The 20,380-nt window shown below is 42.9% G+C and overlaps 1 long non-coding RNA gene across 2 annotated transcripts in view; it reads left to right on the plus strand.

The window, feature by feature from the left end:
- The window catches only part of LOC121290106, a 33,336-nt gene extending 13,761 nt beyond the window's left edge, over positions 1-19,575 (plus strand). The window contains exons 3-6 of one of the 2 annotated variants that reach the window (XR_005945705.1): positions 16,024-16,197; positions 16,393-16,466; positions 18,029-18,081; positions 19,402-19,575. This is a non-coding gene — a long non-coding RNA (uncharacterized LOC121290106). The remainder of the gene's footprint in view (positions 1-16,023; positions 16,198-16,392; positions 16,467-18,028; positions 18,082-19,401) is intronic. The other variant, XR_005945706.1, reaches the window with a different exon arrangement.
- Positions 19,576-20,380: the final 805 nt, after the last annotated feature.

The following is a 20,380-nucleotide window of genomic DNA, read 5'->3' on the forward strand; positions in this document are numbered from 1 at the left end:
GCAATACCTGCCCCTTCACTTCCTCTCTCCTCACCGTCCAAGGACCCAAACACTCCTTTCAAGTGAAGCAGCATTTCACTTGCATTTCCCCCAACTTAGTCTACTGCATTCGTTGCTCCCAATGTGGTCTCCTCTACATTGGAGAGACCAAACGTAAACTGGGCGACCGCTTTGCAGAACACCTGCGGTCTGTCCGCAAGAATGACCCAAACCTCCCTGTCGCTTGCCATTTTAACACTCCACCCTGCTCTCTTGCCCACATGTCTGTCCTTGGCTTGCTGCATTGTTCCAGTGAAGCCCAACGCAAACTGGAGGAACAACACCTCATCTTCCGACTAGGCACTTTACAGCCATCCGGACTGAATATTGAATTCAACAACTTTAGGTCATGAGCTCCCTCCCCCATCCCCACCCCTTTCTGTTTCCCCCTTCCTTTTCTCTTTTTTTCCCCAATAAATTATATAGATTTTCCTTTTCCCACCTATTTCCATTATAAAAAGAGAAAAAAAATATTTATTTTATTTTTTTTACATCTTTTATGCTCTCCCCACCCCCACTAGAGCTATACCTTGAGTGCCCTAACATCCATTCTTAATTAGCACATTCGTTTAGATAATATCACCAACTTTAACTTTAACACCTATGTGTTCTTTTGTATTATTGTTGTTGACATCTTTTCATGATCTGCTTCTATCACTGCTTGTTTGTCCCTACAACCACACCCCCACTCCACCTCCCACTCTCTCTCTCTCTCTCTCCGCCCCCCCACACACCTTAAACCAGCTTATATTTCAACTCTTTCTTGGACTCGAACTCAAGTTCTGTCGAAGGGCCATGAGGACTCGAAACGTCAACTCTTTTCTTCTCCGCCGATGCTGCCAGACCTGCTGAGTTTTTCCAGGTAATCCTGTTTTTGTTTTTGTTTTGGATTTCCAGCATCCGCAGTTTTTTTGTTTTTATATATGTGTATCTGTGCCCGCGTGTGTGAATGAATAGCTGTGTAAATGTGCCTCTGATGTATGGATGTGTGTGTGTATCTATGTCTTGCATGTGAATCTCCGTTTGTGTAGATGTGTGTGAGAAAGTAAGTGTATCTGTGTGGCTGAATCTGAGTCCTTGTTGGTGAATATAAGTGCGTATGTGTGCTGAAGGAAACGTCATATCGGACTCGAAAAGTTAACTCTCTTTCTCTCTCCACAGACGCTGCCAAGACCGCTGAGTTTTTCCAGCATTTTCTGTTTCAGATTTCCAGCAGCCTCAGTATTTTGTTTTTATTTCAGTGATGTTAGCTTGTACAGGTTGGGATAAAGAAGACATTTCATCCTATTTTATATCCACCCCATAGTCTTAATTCAGACTTGAAAGGCAGAGCAAACTTCACAGCGTGTGAGCCGAGTGGGACTCGATCTCAGACTTTTGGCACTCAGTTGCTAACCCAACTGGAGGAGCTGAGAGTTGCCACTCAAGTCAGTGCTTGCTCTGCTGCATGATAAATTCACAATGGGGAAATAAATTGGACAAGTAGCCCTTGCCTCTGCATGTCATCCCTTATACCGTGTCCAACCGCCCATGGGAATCTAGTTTGATTACTGATGTTTAGAGGTATTTTTAAAAATAACGTTCTGTGCCTGGGGTTTGTTTGACAGAGCCCTTAAACTTTGGTTTATTCCCTGCTCGACTGGTTGCGCATATAGAGTAAACATTGATAAATGCTGTATTTGGAAGCTCCTGCGGTGCTCTCCAAAAAGAGTCCAGAAGCAAGCTAAACGCGACAGCGGGGGTTGACTTAGGCAACGTCTTCAGCTGATTGGATGGCCAGCTGATCTTCCACACTGGGACCTGAGTTCAAAACGAAGAAATTGGTCATGGAATGCGGGTGGGGCATGTCACAAGCGAGAATTTGGCAGAGGGGGGATTTATCGGTGTGAGCACTGCTTCCTCCACATTTAGGAATACGTTAATGGGGGAAGCCATTGAGTGTGGATGCTTTTTAAAAATAGGTTCAAATGTCATTTAAAGAATGCTTCTGGGAGAAATGACCTTGGAGGCAGATAAGATGGGATTGAGCAGGAGAATTCGCCCTAATGTCCTACCCATTTTATCTCTCAACCAACATCACTAAAATAGACGATATAATAATTTACCTCATTGCTATTTGAGGCACCTTGGCTTACACCAAATTAGCTGCCGAATTCCCCTACACTACAACCATGACTCAAAGCAGCTCATGGCTTGCAAAATGATTTGGGATGTCCTGAAACTGTGAGAGGTGCTTTCGGAATGTTAGTCATTTCTTATTCTTTTGAGATCTTTCGTTTTGAAGATAATGGCTTCATCCTCATATTAATTCTGTTCCAACAGTGCATCTTGTAGATGGTACACACTACTGCCACTTTGCATTGGTGATGGAGGGAGTGGACGCTTGTGGATGTGGTATCAATCAATACTGATCAAATAACCTGTGGTTTTCCGCCTTCTTGCATTATTAAAATTAGACCTCATTTATTTTCTGACTCTGCTATGAGGCTCCTCATCTCCATCCTCTATCCCTCTATATCATTTAAAAAAAACATACATGGGATGTGAGTTTCGCTGGCTAGGCCAGCAGTTATTGCCCATCCCTAAATGCCCTTGAGAAGGTGGTGGTGAGCTGCCTTCTTGAACCGCTGTAGTTCATGTGATGGAGATGCACCCACATTGCTTTTAGGAAGGGAGTTCCAGGATTTTGACCCAGTGACAGTGAAGGAACGGTGATATATTTCCAAGTCAGGATGCTGTGTGGCTGGAAGGCTCATCTCCTGGTAGTGATGTTCCCATGTGTCTACTGCCTTGCCCTTCTACTTGGTAGAGGTCATGGGTTTGGAAGGTGATGTCTAAGAAGCCTTGGTGAGTTCCAACAGTGCATCTTATAGATGGTAACACCACTGCCACTGTGCATCAGTGGTGGAGGGAATGGATGTTTGTGGATGTGGTATCAATCAAGCGGGTTACTTTGTCCTGGAAGATGTCAAGCTTCTTGAGTGTTGTTGCAGCTACATTCACCCAGGCAAGTGGAGAATATTCCATCACACTCCTGATTTGTGTCTTGTAGATGGTGGACAGGCTTCAGGGAGTCAGGAGGTGAGTTACTCACTGCTGGATTCCAAGCTTCTGACCTGCTCTTATAGCCACAGTATTACCTGGCTAGTCCAGTTCAGCTTCCGGCTGCTGGTAACCCCCAGGATGTTGATAGTGGGGGATTCAGTGATGGCAATGCCATTGAACATCAATGGGCAATGGTTAGATTCTCTCTTGTTGGAGATGGTCATTGCCTGGCACTTGTGTGGTGCAAATGTTACTTGCCACTTTTCAGCCCAAGCCTGGATATTGTCCAGGTCTTGCTGCATTTGGACATGGACTTCTTCAGTGCCTGAGGAGTCATGGATGGTGCTGAACATTGTGCAATTTCAGTTAACATCCCCACATCTGACCTTATGATGGAGGGAAGGTCATTGATGAAGCAGCTGAAGATGGTTGGGCCGAGGACACTACCCTGAGGAACTCATGCAGTGAAGTCCTGGAGCTGAGATGATTGATCTCCAACAACCACAACCATCTTCCTTTGTGCTAGGTATGACTCCAACCAGTGGACAGTTTTCCCCTTGATTCCCATTGACCCCAATTTTGCTCAGGCTTCTTAATGCCACACTCAGTCAAATGCTGCCTTGATGTCAAAGGCAGTCACTCTCACTTCACCTCTTGAGTTCATCTCTTTTGTCCATGTATGAACCCAGGCTGTAATGAGGTCAGGAGCTGAGTGACCTTGGCAGAACCCAAACTGAGCATCAGTGAACAGGCTATTTCTGAGCAAGATAGCACTGTTGATGACCCCTTCCATAACTTTACTGATGATCAAGAGTAGACTGATGGGGCAGTAATTGGCTGGGTTGGATTTGCCCTGCTTTTTATGTATAGGACATACCTGGGCAATTGTCCACATTGCTGGATATTTGCCAATGTTGTAGCTGTACTGGAACAGCTTGGTTAGGGGCACAGCAAGTTCTGGAGCACAAGTCTTCAGTACTATTGGTAAAATATTGTCAGGGCCCACGGCCTTTGCAGTGTCCAGTGCCTTCAGCCGTTTCTTGATATCACGTGGAGTGAATTGAATTGGCTGAAGACTGACATCTGTGATGCTGGGGACTGAGATGGATCATCCACTCGATACTTCTGGATGAAGATTGTTAGAATGCTTCAGCCTTGTTTTTTTACACTGATGTGCTGGGTTCCTCCATCATTGAGGATGGGGATATTTGTGGAATCACCTCCTCCAGTGTGTCGTTTAATTGTTCACCACTATTCATGACTGAATGTGGCAGGACTGCAGAAGATCTGACCCATTGGTTATGGAATTGCTTAACTCTGTCTATCACTTGCTGCTTATGCTGTTTGGAATGCAAGTAGTCCTGTGTTGTAGCTTCACTAGTTTGACACCTCATTTTTAGGTATGCCTGATGCTGCTCCTGGTATGCCCTCCTGCACTCATCATTGAACCAGGGTTGATCCCCTGACTTGGTGGTAATGGTAGAGTGGGGGATATGCCAGGTCATGAGGTTACAGATTGTGGTTGAGTGCAATTCTGCTGCTGCTGATGGTCCACAACACCTCATGGATGCCCAGTCTTGAGTTGTGAGATCTTTTCAAAATCTATCTCATTTAGCGTGGTGGTGGTGCCACACAACATGATGGAGAGTATCCTCAATGTGAAGATTGAGGATCTCCACAAGGATTGTGCAATGGTCACTCCTACCAATACTGTCATGGACAAATGATCTGCAACAGGAAGGTTAGGATGAGGTCAGGTAGGGTTTTTCCCTCTTGTTGGTTCCCTCACCCCCTTCCCCAGACCCAGCCTTTATAATATCCTTTAGGACTCAATAGTCAGTAATTGGTCAGTAATAGTGCTATCAAGCCACTTCTGGTGATGGACATTGAAGTCCCCACCCGGAGTACATTTTGTGCCCTTGCCCTCCCTCAGTGCTTCCCCCAAGTGGGTTTCAACATGGAGGAGCACTGATTTATCAGCTGGTTGGGGCTGGGTGATGCATGGTAATCAACAGGAGGTTCCCTTTCCCGTGTTTGATCTGATGCCACAAGACTTCCAGAGTCAATGCTGAGTGTTCCCAGGGTAATGTCCTCTATGCTGCCACCTCTGCTGGTTCAGGACATATGTGGTGAAGGTGGTGTCTGGGACATGATCCCGTGAGGATGACAATGTTGGGCCATTGCTTGGCTAGTCTGTGAGACAGGTCTCCCAATTTTGGCAGAAACCCCAGATGCTGGTAAGGAGGACTTTGCAGGGTCGACAGGGCTGAGCTCACCATTGTCATTTCCTGTGCCCAGGTCAATGCCAGGAATGTTCATTCTTTCTAGCAGTTTGATACATCTGACTGGCTTGCTAGGCTGCTTCAGAGGGCAGTTCAGAGTCAACCACGCTGTTGTGAGCCTGGCCAGATCAGGCCAGGTGAGGACCTTTGATGGTTTCATGATCATCATTAGGCTTCTAATTGAAAGATGGAATCCCCGTGGTGTGATTCGAACCTGGATCCCCACAGCATTACTTGGGTATCTGGATTACTTACTCAATACCCACTACACACCACCGCCTGCACCTTTAAAACAAAACCCAAGTCCAGTGTTACCCAGATCATTGCTTCTCCATTTATCTCTTATTTTTTCTCTTCCAACCTTTTCAGGACTCTTGCGCTATGAAGCTTGACATTTCATCCAGATTTTTTTTTAAATCATGAAACAGTCCAGCGAGTTTTATACAAATCCTAAAACAACTGTTAGTTGGAAAAGTTCCCAGTAATTTTAGCAGAATGGTTCATTTGCATAATGGAATGCACTGCCTGGAAGTGTGGTGGAGGCAGGTTCAATCGAGGCATTCAAGAGAACATTAGATGATTATTTGAATAGTAACAATGCGGTTACAAGGTAACGGGGAAAAGGCAGGGTAATGGCACTAGGTCATAATGCTCCATTGGAGAGCTGGTGCAGATACGATGGGCCAATTGGCCTCCTTCTGCGCCGTTAAAATCTCTGTGATTTTGTGAACTGTGAATTACAGGTGCCTAACCTTCCCTCTTAAACCCCCCTCCCCCTCTCCCCCTATCCTTCATAAACACACATGTCAGTGCCACAGAAAAAACAAATAATTCGCTCCTTAGACAACTATTCTACAGTGAAGCTCAATTAGATGGTCAGCTGCCCAATAACATGGGCATTTTCACTCTTGGCCGTTTGATTAATCAGTTTCATTTCTGAGAATGTTTACAGAAACTAACCGCAAGCGGGAGAAAGTCACGTCCTGGGATACAGAAATCCGACTTGGAGTTTGCAGAATAATAAATATTTCAGTTTCTATCTCTCCCTTCGCATCCTTCTCGATTTTAAAACAGGTATGTTGTGATGTAAAGGAATCTGCTTGTCTTCTATTCGTAGCCTGTTCAGAGTGAAGGGATTGCTATTTTGGTCGGCAAGTTATGCGTTTCAATTTCACGCCACACCAAACAGTGGTCTCTGCAACTGACGCGTTATAATTGCAGGGAAAACAAACAAACAGATTAACCATCTGATATACCACTCTGCATTATCTCCAGGCCTTTCTGCTGTTTTAAGGGAACAGTACCCCAAATGTCTGGATTTTGTCAAGACCCTTCAAGGCTGTGAGACTTTTATTCTCGCGATTACTTGGCGGGGCCGAGGGTTGGGGCGAGTATATGTTACAATTTGATATAAAATGATATATAAGGAAAAAAAATTAGGAAAATATATATATTTAAAACACCTGTCTCTAAATTGTCAGACTGTCCCACAGGCAGTGCTGGATGAGCAGATATTTCCTCAAATGAAATTTTGGGAAGACTGAAGCCATTGCCTTTGCTTTTTGCCTCAAGCTCTGTTCCCTGGTTATCACCCCTTCATCCCCCTGGCAACTGTCTTCAGGCTGAACCAGGTGCCCGCCACCTACCCACCTACCCCCCCCGCCCCACCACCCCCTTAACCCCCCCCACCAACTCATCTGCCGCTGAAACCCTCCTTATGCCATTCTTACTTCGAGTCTGGACTACGCCATTGCATTTCTAACCAGATTCCCACATTCTAGTTTCCGTAAACTTGCGATCATCCAAAACTCTGCTGCTGGTGCCCTGACTTGCACCAAGTCCAGTTTTGGTATGGTCTTGTGACTGTGAAGGTACCACTCCAAAGCTCAACCCCAAAGTAAACATCTTCCATTCTTATCTACTTATGGGATCTTTGAACCAAAAAATTTAGAAATTAGGCAAAAGTTGCACATGGGGAGATGGGAACACTTACACAACAGATCACCAATGTGAAAGCAACTATAGACAATGGGTAAAGTAGGGCAATGGTTCTGCTACTGGACGAGTAACCTTTTGGATGACAGGGTTCCCCTTCCTGCCATCTGAAGAGTTGACCCGCTGACTCTGCCTGTCCTATAGCCATTTCACACTTGAATGAGTGTCAATTGGCTGCAGGTGGGATTTCCACCCCTCACTCAGGAGGATGTCCCACCTTAGAGACAGGAACTGCAGTGGACAGAAGAGGAAGTTCAGCAAGGTCCCTGAGCTTAAGCCCTGGGATTGGATGGCAAGGTAAGTTTTCAGGGCCCCAGGGTGGTGGTGGGTGGGGGGGGAGGGGGGTGGTGGGGGGGTGCGGGGAGCGGGGGAAGGGGGAGGGTGGGGATGGGGGTGGCACGGCTAGGGAAGGCCTGGCTGGAGTTGTGTGGAAAGTGAGCAATTGGGGTGTTGGGGGACAGGCCGGGGTGGGGGGTGGGGGGGGGGCAGTGAGGTGTGAGGGAGGTCCAGTGGCCTCCAGACTTTAAGGCAGGTGGGGGAGGTCACCCTCAGTTGGAAGGGGGCTTCTGATGGAGGCACCCCCAACATCCCACCCAGGGCCCATTCATTCGTGGGCTTCCCCATGCCAGGAAAATCCTCCCGCCAACCTAAAAATTGAGCCTGGGTGGGAAACGGCCCTTAAGCGGCCAGTTAAGGGCCTCAATTGAGGCAATGGCGAGCAGTCTGTCCGAGGCCTTGCCTGCCCCAGCATAAAATTGCTGCAAGGTTAGAGTGGGTGGGAACTCGGAGGGATGCCCATCCCTTCTATTTCACCCTCACCCCACCTAAAAACCGGTCAGCTGCGGAGCGTGAAATTCAGACCAAGGTGTCACTTTTTTGTGGCATTGTCCCAAAAACAGAGCTTCATGGTCACTTTTATTGCTCCAGTGTCTTTTCCAAACAGATTCAAGTTTTCTAACTGCCAAGCTAGAATTTGAACTCAGTTTCTCTAGATTATTAATCCAGGCATCTCGACTACTAGTCTGGCCCTTACCCTGCCTGGTCTATATGTGACAGCAGTTCAGCAGGTAAAATACACTGCTTGCTGTGCATGGTGTAGAGCTGGAAACTGGTATATCTAGTCTAAAATACGGGAAAGCAATTGGTCTTGACAACATAGCAACGGAGCAGATAAAGCATTTTGGACAGCAAGCAAAGAAATGGCTCCTACAATTATTCAACCACTGCCTGGCAACACACAAGCTACCTAATATTTGGCAGAAGGCACATGTAATAGCACCATTAAAGCCCGGAAAAGATCCCTCAGATCCTAAGAGTTTTTGGCCAATTTCTCTGCTTTGCCACACCAATAAGATGTTTGAATGCCTGGTACTCAATAGGATAGCACCAACTGTAGATGAGAAGATCACTCCAGAGCAAGCAGGTTTCCGCCCCGGCAAATCAACAACAAGCCAACTGCTCAACCTCACACAACGTATCGAAGATGGTTTTGAGTAAGGGATGGTAACAGGTGCTGTTTTTGTAGGCCTGTCAGCAGCATCCGATACAGCGAATCTTAGACGTCTCCTCTGCAAGATGCTAGAGATGACAAAAGATATTCACTTAACAGAGCTGTTAGAAAGCATGCTTCAGAATCGTCGGTTCTATGTTGAACTAGGTGGAAAGCGCAGCAGGTGGCGTATTCAGAAGAACGGTCTTCCTCAGGGAAGCATGCTTGCACCACTGCTGTACAACATCTACACAAATGACCAACCTATAGACGGTGTCACATGCCGTTTTATATATGCTGATGACTTATATGTCACTGCCCAAAGCACTGATTTTAACACCATGGAGAAAACCTCTCTGAGGCCTTGGAGGGACTAACATCCTACTATGAAAACCATCTTCACGCAAACCCATCAAAGATGCAAGTTTGTGCATTCCACCTCAGAAACCGTGAAGCCAAACACCAGCTTAAAGTAACCTGGTGTGGAGCAACACTGACACATTGCGAGCATCCTATCTACTTAGGATTCACCCTTGACAGATGCCTCACCTTCAAGAACCACATCGGAAAGACAAAGGCAAAAATGAGCGCACAAAACAACATCCTGAATAAGCTCATTAACACAAAGTGGGGAGAAAGCTTGAAAACTTTGTGAACCAGTGCACTTTCTCTTTGCTATTCCACTGCCGAATACATCTGCCCTGCATGGGAAAGATCTACTCATGCTAAGAAGATGGATGCCATTCTGAATGCAAGCTGCCGACTTATCACAGGTTGTTTAAAACCAACAAACACCAACAGCCTGTATATCCTGGCGGGTATCACTCCCCCTGATATAAGAAGAACGGTAGCCAGCAAGAAAGACTGACTCCGTCTAACATCAGATGAGAGGCACCCTCTACATGGTCATACACCTACACCCAGCCACCTAAAGTCAAGGAAGAACTTCATAAACAGTGTTGTTCCATTACAATCAACCCCATCTGAAGCCCGTATCGCCTTGTTGAAAGACCGGCGCACCAGTCTCGAACAACCCCCAGCGATGGAAATTCTACTGGATGAAAGCCTTCCCCCAGGAGCTAAATGCAACTGGGCAACTTGGAAGTGCCTTAACAGACTTAGGACTAGTGTAGGTCGTTCAAAGGTGTTACTAAGCAAATGGGGATATACAACCTGCCTGACAACTTGTGAGTGTGGAACTGAGCAACAGACTATGCAACATCTCCTGCAATGCCTATCGCTAGAGGAACCCTGCACTGTTGCAGATCTTGCCGAATTCAACAACAAGGTGCAAAAATGTGTCCTGTTCTGGCTGGGCCATGTATAGCCTGTCCATGGACACGATAAGAAGAAGCAGATAAAACAAAATCTGACTTACCCACCTTAATGTGCCTTTATGATTTTAGAATTACTATGGAACACCCCAAGGCAGTGAAAATTATAGATACAAATCATTTTTCTAAAACCACTGGTAAATCATTGAAACAAACAAAAAACAGATTGCATTGAAAACACTTAGCCAGTCAGGCAGCATTTATGAGAAAAGACATGTTAATATTTTGGGTTGCATTTGAGTTAGAATCGTTGAATGGTTACAGCACAGAAGAAGACTTTTGGCCCTCCACGATCATGCCTGTTGTCTGCAAGAGCAACTCAGCTAATTCCTTTCTCCATAGCCCTGTATTTTCTTCCCTTCAGATGCTTATCCAACCTCCTTTTTAAAGCCTCGATTGTATTTGCCCACCGCTCCTTTCCCCAAACTCTCAGGCAGTGCATGCCAGATCCTAACCACTCACTGCATAAAAAAAGTTTTCCTAATATCATTGTTACTTCTTTTGTCAACCACCTTAAATTTGTGTCGTCTGGTTCTCAACCCCTCTGCCAATGGGAGCAATTGCTCTCTATCTATTTTACCTAATCTCCTCATGATTTTGGGCACTTCTATCAAATTCCCTCTTAACCTTCTCTTTAAGGACCTTCTGTATATTATGTTACTAGAACCATTTTTGTAAATCTTTTCTGTACACTCTCTAAAGCCTTCGTATTCTTCCTAAAGTGTGCTGCTTAGAATTAGACATAGTACTCCAAATGATGCTGAACCAAAGTGTTATAAAGGTTGTCAAATTTTGTTTGATATAAGGCTCCTGTGAAGTGCCATGGGACATTTTACTATGTTAAAGGTGCGCTCGAACAGCAAATTGTTATTTTTTAATTTTAAAGACTTTTGTTATATGTTATGTATATGAATAGTGGCATCACTGACTGTAATAGATATTGCATTGTTATTGCCATCACAACTCCTCTCTCTCTCTCTCTCTATGTAGTGCCCTCCTTGTCAAAGGGTTGCTAATCATTATAGCATGAGGCAAGACAGGGAGGCAGGCTCCAAGAACAACCACAGCCAGCACAAGGACTGAACCTATTCTGTTTGCATTAGTCTGCATTATACTCTGGCCAACCAAGCTAACTGACCAATGCAATTCTTTGCCTCCAACATACCTGTAGGTACAGTCAGAAACAATGCTTCATCCATTTGCTAGTGAAGTGCATCAGGCTTAATCATTCATTCATAAAAACAAAAAACTGCGGATGCTGGAAATCCAAAACAAAAACAGAATTACCTGGAAAAACTCAGCAGGTCTGGCAGCATCGGCGGAGAAGAAAAGAGTTGACGTTTCGAGTCCTCATGACCCTTCGACAGAACTGGTCGAAGGGTCATGAGGACTCGAAACGACAACTCTTTTCTTCTCTGCCAATGCTGCCAGACCTGCTGAGTTTTTCCAGGTAATTCTGTTTTTGTTTTTAATCATTCATTCATTCATTCATGCGTACACTGTCCAAAGGCAGGTCCTTGGCTCATTGTCTGCTGATGCTTCTTATTGAGCTGAACAGACATATACTGGCTTGTTTGGTGACAATTGAAATTTTGACCAAGTGGTTCAGTTTCAACTTCCTATGCACATTTTCTTAAATAATCTCATCTTACCTTAGGGCCTGGACCTTTCTATCTCATCTAGCAAAAATTAAATCTCACATATCATCAAATCTACCTGAAACCCAACTTCATGGAAAGGCATGCCACACCAGATGAGTAAAATGCTCCATGTGAAATGTCTTAATGAAGTGTTGGAAGATAAGGAAAGCAAGTGGCTGTCACACTCAACCCTCCTTTTTAAAGGGACAGCAAAGTAACTATGTCCAAGACATGTGAATAGGCATAAGTTGTTTATTTTAAGTAATGCTTTTCACTAATGATTCTGTCTTCTAGGGAGGATAAGCTACTGAATTGGGTGCAACATACATACTATTCAACTTAGAATTACTCTGTTGTGTACATGCATTTATGATATTTTCCTCTGTTTGCTAAATGGAGAGTAAGCAAGTCTTGGGTTTATAGAGTGCCTTTCACAAACTCAGAACTTTCCAATTGGCTTTACAACCAATTAACTACTTTTGAAGTGTTATCATTGCTGTAATGTAGGCATAAGTCAATATGTTCACGGCAATGTCCCAAAAACAGCAATGAGGTGATGGCCGTATAATCTTTTCAGGTGATGTTGGTTGATAGATAAATATTGTCGAGAGAATTTGACTGCTCTTCTTTGAATAGAGCCAAGGGATCTTTTATACCGACCTGAAAAGGCAGACAGGTCCTCAATTTATTGTCTCATCCAAAGGACACCACCACTGACAGTATTGCAGTCCCTCAATACTGCACTGAAGTGTCAGACTAGATTTTGTGCTCAAATTCCTGCAGCAAAACTCAAATCTTCTGACTCAGACACACGAGTGTTAGCCACTTCTAGGACTGCCGGAGTAATTCTGACAACTGTAGTTTTATCCAGTTTAATGAATAAGCTGCTTGTCAGTGTCAATTTGCTTCAATTTGAAGCATTTTTGTCTCTGAGTCAGTGTGTTGCTTAAACCTATAGACCCCAACTTGAGTCTAAGATTTTAATCTAAAATGACATTGGAGCACAGTGCTGAGAGAGTGCTGGGAGGCTGCTTTGTGCACATTTCTGGTCTTTGGGGTAAAACATTCGTTGGATGTTTTTTCTTCATAATTTGTTACTTTAAAGTTTCTTAAAAGTGCAATTATAATAAGATTGGACCAATCTGCCTATTAGTATTAATTTACTTCAATTTGGCCATGTTTTTAAAATGTAATTAATGAACATTTGTTTCTGAAAATTTAATTCTATGGAGATTTTGTGGAGAAGTACCTGCAGAGAAGACAGGTACTAATCAGTATTCACTTAGCACTGACTATGATACATTATAGTTCAACAAGACAATGTTTTTGCACATTATTAAACCTAGTAACTACCTCTCTGTGACAGAAATCAGGATTCCTGACTCTTGGGACTTTGACATCTTGTCCTGTTCCATCCCTTATTCCTGTAAAACAATAATTTTCAATTCTTTTCTGCTTTGGGGACCCTCTGCAAATACTGATACTCTCTTGGGGATCCCTTGTAAATATTGACACACTCCCAGAGACTTCCTTTAAATATTAACATACTCTTGGGGACCCACTGTAACTATTGACACACCCTCAAAGACTCCACTTAAATATTGATACATTCTTAGAGACTCTCTGTAAAGATTGACACACTCTTGGGGACCCCCTGTGAATATTGACACACACTTGGCGACCCCTTGTGAATATTGACACACCCTTGGGGACCCCTACAGATATTGACACACTCCTGGAGACGCCTGCAACTAATGATACACGCTCTGGGGATGCCTGTCAACATAAGCACACTGGCAGGACCCTCCTGCAAATATTGACCCCCTTGGACCTCTCTAAATATTTGTCATGCTCTGAGTACCCTCTGTGGATTTTTGGCACAGTCCCAGGAACTCTCCTAACTTCCAAAAGGCAGTGTCAGCTACCCAAAGGAAAACTTTTGTTCATTAGCACTTCACAATATTAATATTAAGCTTGTAAATTAAAAAATATATATAGAAACCAAATGATAGAAAGAAGTCCAATCACCTAAGTAATGTTTGAGAAGAGATTTCTGACCCTCCCTCTCCCATACCCAACCCTAAGGTCCACTGGCTGTTGTATAAAAATCTCCATTATGAAAGTGACTTGTTCATCATTTAATCTCCAGTTCTAAAGAAGAGTATACACTCTACATAGGGGGATGTGGTGGCATAGTGGTATTGTCATTGGACTGGTAATCCAGAGATCCAGGGTAATGCCCTGGGGACCTGGCAGATGGTGGAATTTGAATCCAGTACAAATCTGGAATTAAAAGCCTAATGAGAACCATGAAACAACCATTGTTGATTTTTTAAAAACCCATCTGGTCCACTTAGGAAATCTGCCATCCTTACCTGGTCTGGCCTACATGTGACTCCAGATCTGCAGTAATGTGGTTGACTCTGAAATGGCCTAGCAAGCCACTGAGTTGTATCAAACCATTAACATGAACATGTATTTTCTCTTTACAGAAAACCTGCTGTGTACTTCTAGCATTTTCTGGTCAGATTTCCAGCATTTATAGGTCCCTTTTTCTCCATTTGGTTCCATATTGATACCCAGGCTATTAATCTCAGTCTTTCCCATTTGTATGAAGAATTGCCATTTTATGAGACAAAAAAGTCCAAATTGAGTGAAAAATAATCATAATCAAAAATAAAAGTTTTAAACTATTCTGAAGGAGGTAATCAATCTTTCATTGTTTCATCTAATGCTTAATGTCCAAAAAGGGTAGAACAGATTGCATATGAAGCAACTTTATACAAAATGGGGTTGTAAAATTAAGTGAGAGTCATAATGTCAAACCAGTTCGCCTCAGCTGACGGCTCTAGAAACTGTTGTTATGAATGGCGGTGGATAAAGTAGAAAAAATCTTTTAATATAATTCTGGTTACTTATCTTAGCAAGTAGATTTATAAATGTAGGTTGTGTAGTGCTTTGAGAAAGAGGCACAAGGCCTGCTTGACTTATAATGTATATCCTCTCCTGGTTGCAGACGCTCTTATAGATGCCACAGAGTGGATCGTCATTAAAACAAATGATGCTAATATAAACACCATTATTCTTCAATTGCAATCCTGCCATCCATTAACATTGTGACATTTCCCTTCCTTCAAAAATAGTAATATAAAAAGCCTGCAAAAAAAAATCACTTTACCCTCTGCCCTCACAATCAGAGATTTATTCTAATCATTTCTCCATTATCCTGTTTAATATTTTTAAGATTATAGCGCAAAAACCACTGTGTTGATAACCACAGATGAATTTCTCTGTCCATAGTCTTGATGGAGGTACAAATTCATTCTCCTCCTCCAAAAGGCTGTGGATGGTGAGGTTAATTGAGTCTTTCATGACTGAGACAATAGACTTTTGTTGAGTAAGGATATTAAGTGATATGCAGAAATGGTAGGAGAATGGGATTGAGATCAGCCATCATCTAATTGAATGGCAGAACAGTCTTGAGGGGTTGACTGGTCTACTCCTGCTCCTAGGTTCCCATTTAGAATAGGTTAACCAGTCCATTAAAATGGCAGACAGACCAATGTTATGAGCATCCATTAATTAAAATCACCGAAGGCAATTTCTAGGCTTTTTTTTTACTTAATAAAATCAGTAGTTGTTTACCTCACTTCCCTCAATGTTAAACCTATATTTCTGATGTAACTTTCATAACAGCCTAAATTATTCTGTTGTGAAAGCCAAGCTTTTATAACCATAAAATTTAAATTACGATTAGATGAGCACAAGGACAGATTTATTGGAGCTGAACTGCAGATCAGAACGCAGACTGCATTGTTAGCTTTCTATTACTTTTAAAGAATCAGCCAGAGGTTAGAGATTGTGACTCCTAAACCAATAGGTATTTTCAATAGCTGGCACTGTAGATGCCAAAATAGCTATAAAGCAGATATTACAGTATCAACCTCAAAATGTCCCTTTTGAGCAAGTTTTTGGCCACCCTCCCCGATACCCCCTTCCTTAAATTGATGTCAAATTTTGCCTGATCATGGTCCTGTGAAACACCTTGGAATATTTTGTGACAGCTTTGCAGTTTTTTAAATTCGTTCATTGGGCGTGGACGTTACTGGCTACGCCAGCATTTGTTGCTCCTGCCTCACTGGCCTTGAGGAGATGGTGGTGTATTGCCTTCTTGAACTACTGCAGTCCATGTGTTGTAGGAACACCCACAGTGCTGTGGGAGGAGAGTTCCAGAGTTTGACCCAAACACACCAATGTCCTGGACAACATAGGAGGGCTCATCGAGGAATTGAACCTAGGACCTTTTGCATACTCATTCAATGAAAATCCTTAAGCAAGAATCATACCCCTAGACCAAAAGCCCAGCTGCTGCTGTAAGTATCACTGTAATACTACTGGTGCTTTTAAGAGCGCAAAGTCTTATTCTTGTTATTAAGTAAGCACTCTTGTGAGTTCATGTGAAGAGAAATTAAGAACCTTGAGATATTCTGGCTTTGATTATTTCTGTTGCCAGAGATTTCTCTGTACAATCAAAATGGCTCAGTTGTTACATGTTTGTTTGTTAAAAGTGGGACACAAGACATTTCAGAAACAAGACTTGAAATTTGAAGGACAATGGATGTATCTTTCTGTTATATTATGGGTAGGTATGAGAAATATTTCACGGTTTACCATTGTAGAGGATTTGTCAATATTAGCATGCATTTGCAATTTTAACACAAATTCTAGCAAATGGTGGAACCCTTCACTCGATGCTACATCAGCAACATAAATTTGTTGCTGTAAATTTGATTCTCTGTGTTCATAACAGAGAAAGCAAATTATATTTAATGATTCAAGCTACGATAATTAAATAAATTTTTTTAACCAAATGATTTTCTTTCACGCAACATGTGAGCTGTTTTGTAGTAATTCCACTCTCATGCTATGTTATCCAAAGTGGAATCAGCCTGACAGCCCTGGTACAGTAAGAATTTATCAGCTTTTAATCACATAAACAAATGCTCCTTTCCTGCTGAATGGAGGGCACAATGTTCATTTTTTTCTCTCTTTTGCTTAGAGTTAAAGACCATTAATAACCTTTCTGTCGCCCCCAAGTCCCGGCAGCACTGACAGGAGAGGAAGGCAGTGAGAAATTTATTTTACACTCATGCATTCAGGCCTTTTACAATACCCAGCAATGCCTCCACACAGCCCGGACTGCATGAGAAATACACAGTGTACCCAGCCTAGATTTTGTGCGTAAGACTCTTCTCACAAACTTCAGGACCAACAGTACATTATCCTATTTTTGTTTTGGAGTTTATGGGCGACATGTTTAAGTACATGGCCCCTTACATTTTTTTGCATGGCCACACACATGTGGCAACTTAAAGGGGCTGATTTGAGCCTGGCATGCGTGGGAACTTTTGACTTTCTGCATAGCTGCCCAACATTGTGATTTATGGGTGAAGGAGCTATCACTGAGTTGTGGCTAACACTTAGTATATCTGGTACACTAGCATAATTGCAAATATGCCATCTTTTTAAATTTAAGGCTGTGAAATTTGTGCAGTGTAATGACATTCATAATAAATTCTTTTGTCTGCTGCAATTGTTTACTCTGTTTTAAATAAAGTTTCACTTTTTGGTATGATAATGTGTTGTCCAACCGAGGGTTTAAGAACATGTTTTTCGAGGCTTCACTGACAGGACACAGCCTTGATTAACCAGAGCGCCGATTGGAGAACTGGTCACTGAGGTTGGTGTGGCACGATTTTCAGACCCACCTCCCTCCCCCCCACCACAATTCCCCCTCTGGTTCTGTACATGTTTCTTTGATGTGTGCTCCAGCCAATCGAGTCTACTTGCTGCTGGGAGCAGCATCTTGCAAATCTTCCCCTGTAAAGTAAACGAAAAGTTTGTAAAATTGCATAGTGCACAGGATGATCACACATTTATCAATGGGCAGCCATTCAGGCAACAAAATTAAAAGTCAGCGGTGATGAACAACAAAGAATACATAAAGCAACAATATAGTGATATTGCAGTTTCAAATCTTGCCTACAATATTAATAATGAACACATTAATGCTATTGTATGAGGGTCTCCCATCTACTATTTTAACAAAACTATTAAGCTGTTTTCAAATAAATGAGTTTAAAAGTAAAATAGCCGACAGCTGAATTTCATAGAAGCATGTTAATGCATTGCATTTTATTATAGGCAATTTCAGCTCTTCCAGTGGGCCAAGCAGAAAATATCAAGGAAATCAACAGGTAGGTTTTACAAATTCAACTTCCCATTGTAAAACTCCATGAATTAGTTATTTGATTAATGTCTCCTTGGGCTAATGATAGGCTCGTTTCTTTTCAGGTAGATTTTTATTTATTCCTTCACAGGATGTGAGTACCGCTGGCTAGGCCAGCACTTATTGCACATCCCTAGTTGCCCCTGAGAAGGTGGTGGGTGAGCTGCCTTCTTGAACCGCTGCAGCCCCTGTGGTGTAGGTACACCCACAGTGCAGTTAGGAAGGGAGTTCCAGGATTTTGACCCAGCGACAGTGAAGGAACGGCGATATAGTTTCAAGTCAGCATGGCGTGTGGCTTAGAGAGGAACTTGCAGGTGGTGGTGTTCCATGTGTTTGCTGCCCTTGTTCTCCGAGGTGGCAGAGGTTGTGGGTTTGGAATGTGCTGTTGAAGGAGCCTTGGTGAGTTGCTGCAGTGCACCTTGTAACTGGTACACTCTGCTGCCATTTTGCACCAGTTGTGAATGTTGAAGGTGGTGTATGGGGCGCCAATCAAGTTGGCTGCTTTGTACTGGACGGTGTCAAGCTTCTTGAGTGTTATTAGAGCTGCACTCATCCAGGCAAGTGGAGAATATTCCATCACACTCCTCATTTGTGCCTTGTAGATGGTGGACAGGCTTTGGGGAGTCAAGAGTTGAGTTACTTGGCGCAGGATTCAGAGCCTCTGACCTGCTCTTGTTACAGACTCAATCTAGCAGCTATATCCTTTAGGACTTGGCCAGCTCAGTCAGGGTGGCAAGGGCACAGAATGTACTCTGGGCAGGGACTTAAATGTCCATCACCAAAAGTGGCTCGGTAGCATCAAAATGAGCAGGGAAGATGTCCGAGGCAACATTTACTCCTTAATTAACATCTCCAAATACAGGTAAACTGGGTATATTCTTGCTGAAGTAGGACGTTGCTGTGCAGAAATTGGCTGCAAAATTTTCCTTTTCACTTATATGTCCAATTCCCTTTTGAAACTATTCAAAACTATTTTTGAATAGTTTTGAACTTTTTTGATACTATTCAATGTGCTTCTACCATCCTGTCAGGTAGTCCTTTATAGATCACGACCTGCTATATAAAAAAAACCTTCTCAAATTCCCAGTTTCTTTTGCCAATTATCTTAAATCGCAGTCCTCTGGTTATCAACCCTCCTGCCAGTGGAAACAATTTCTCCCTTTTCGACTCCAACAAAACTCTTTGCAAATTATTCTGTGTAGCCCTCTTGCAACTGCTGCTGTTCTCCTGTTTCCAGTCCAAAGGTAGTCCAAAGAAATCAATGAATCAATGTTCTTCTTCTCTACAGAGGTGATTCTGAAGTGATTACCATCTTAGAGGACAATGAAGATGGAAGTGAAGTCATTAGACAAGGCATAACCAACGACAGAGCTTTTAATTATATTTTCCAGTTTATTTACAAAAAGTACATAAAGTTTTGTATATTAGTTCTGATCATTAAAGTAAAAAAACCTCTCATTTCTGTCTCGCATGTCTCCTTCTGCATCTCAGTTTATAAAATCTAAGTTTGTCTGTAGGTCTAAAGCTAGCTTAATTTTGGCTGTTTATTTCACTAGGTGCAGTTGTGGAACTTTTGGAAATGTTCCCTTTTCCTCTGTGGGTTCTGTTAACCTAAACAATCATTTTTTTTGTTATTTGGTCATGGGATGTGGGCATTGTTGGCCAGGCCAGCATTTATTACCCATCCCTAATTGCCCTAGCTCAGAGGGCATTTTAAGAGTCAACCACATTGCTGAGGGTCTGGAGTCACATGTAAGCCAGACCAGACCAGGTAAGGACAGCAGATTTCCTTCCCTAAAGGACATTAGCAAGCCAGATGGGCTTTTACAACAATTGACAATGGTTTTATGGTCATCATTAGACTTTTTAATTCCAGATTTTTTTTTTATTGGATGCAAATTCCACCATCTGCCATGGTGGGATTGGAACCAGGGTCTCTGGGTTACCAGAGACAATGCCACTAAGCCATCACCTCCCCTAGGAGGCGATATATATTCATATATTCATGTTGGCTTTCAATTACCTAGACTTTAAGCACTGGAATTCCCTCTCCAAAACTCTCTGCCCCTTTACTTCTCTTTCCTCTTTTCAGATGATCCTTAACATTTACCTCTCTAATGAAGCTTTTGGTCAGCTTTCTAATATCTCCTTGTGTGGTGCAGTGTCAAATTTTGTTGGATAATGCTCCTGTTCCCTGACTCTGTGGAGAGATTTGGATGTTTTACTGTGCTAAAGGCACTATGCAGATGAAAATTGTTGTTAAGGTG

The sequence above is a fragment of the Carcharodon carcharias genome, chromosome 17 (assembly GCF_017639515.1).
Source record: "Carcharodon carcharias isolate sCarCar2 chromosome 17, sCarCar2.pri, whole genome shotgun sequence".
NCBI lineage: Eukaryota > Metazoa > Chordata > Chondrichthyes > Lamniformes > Lamnidae > Carcharodon > Carcharodon carcharias.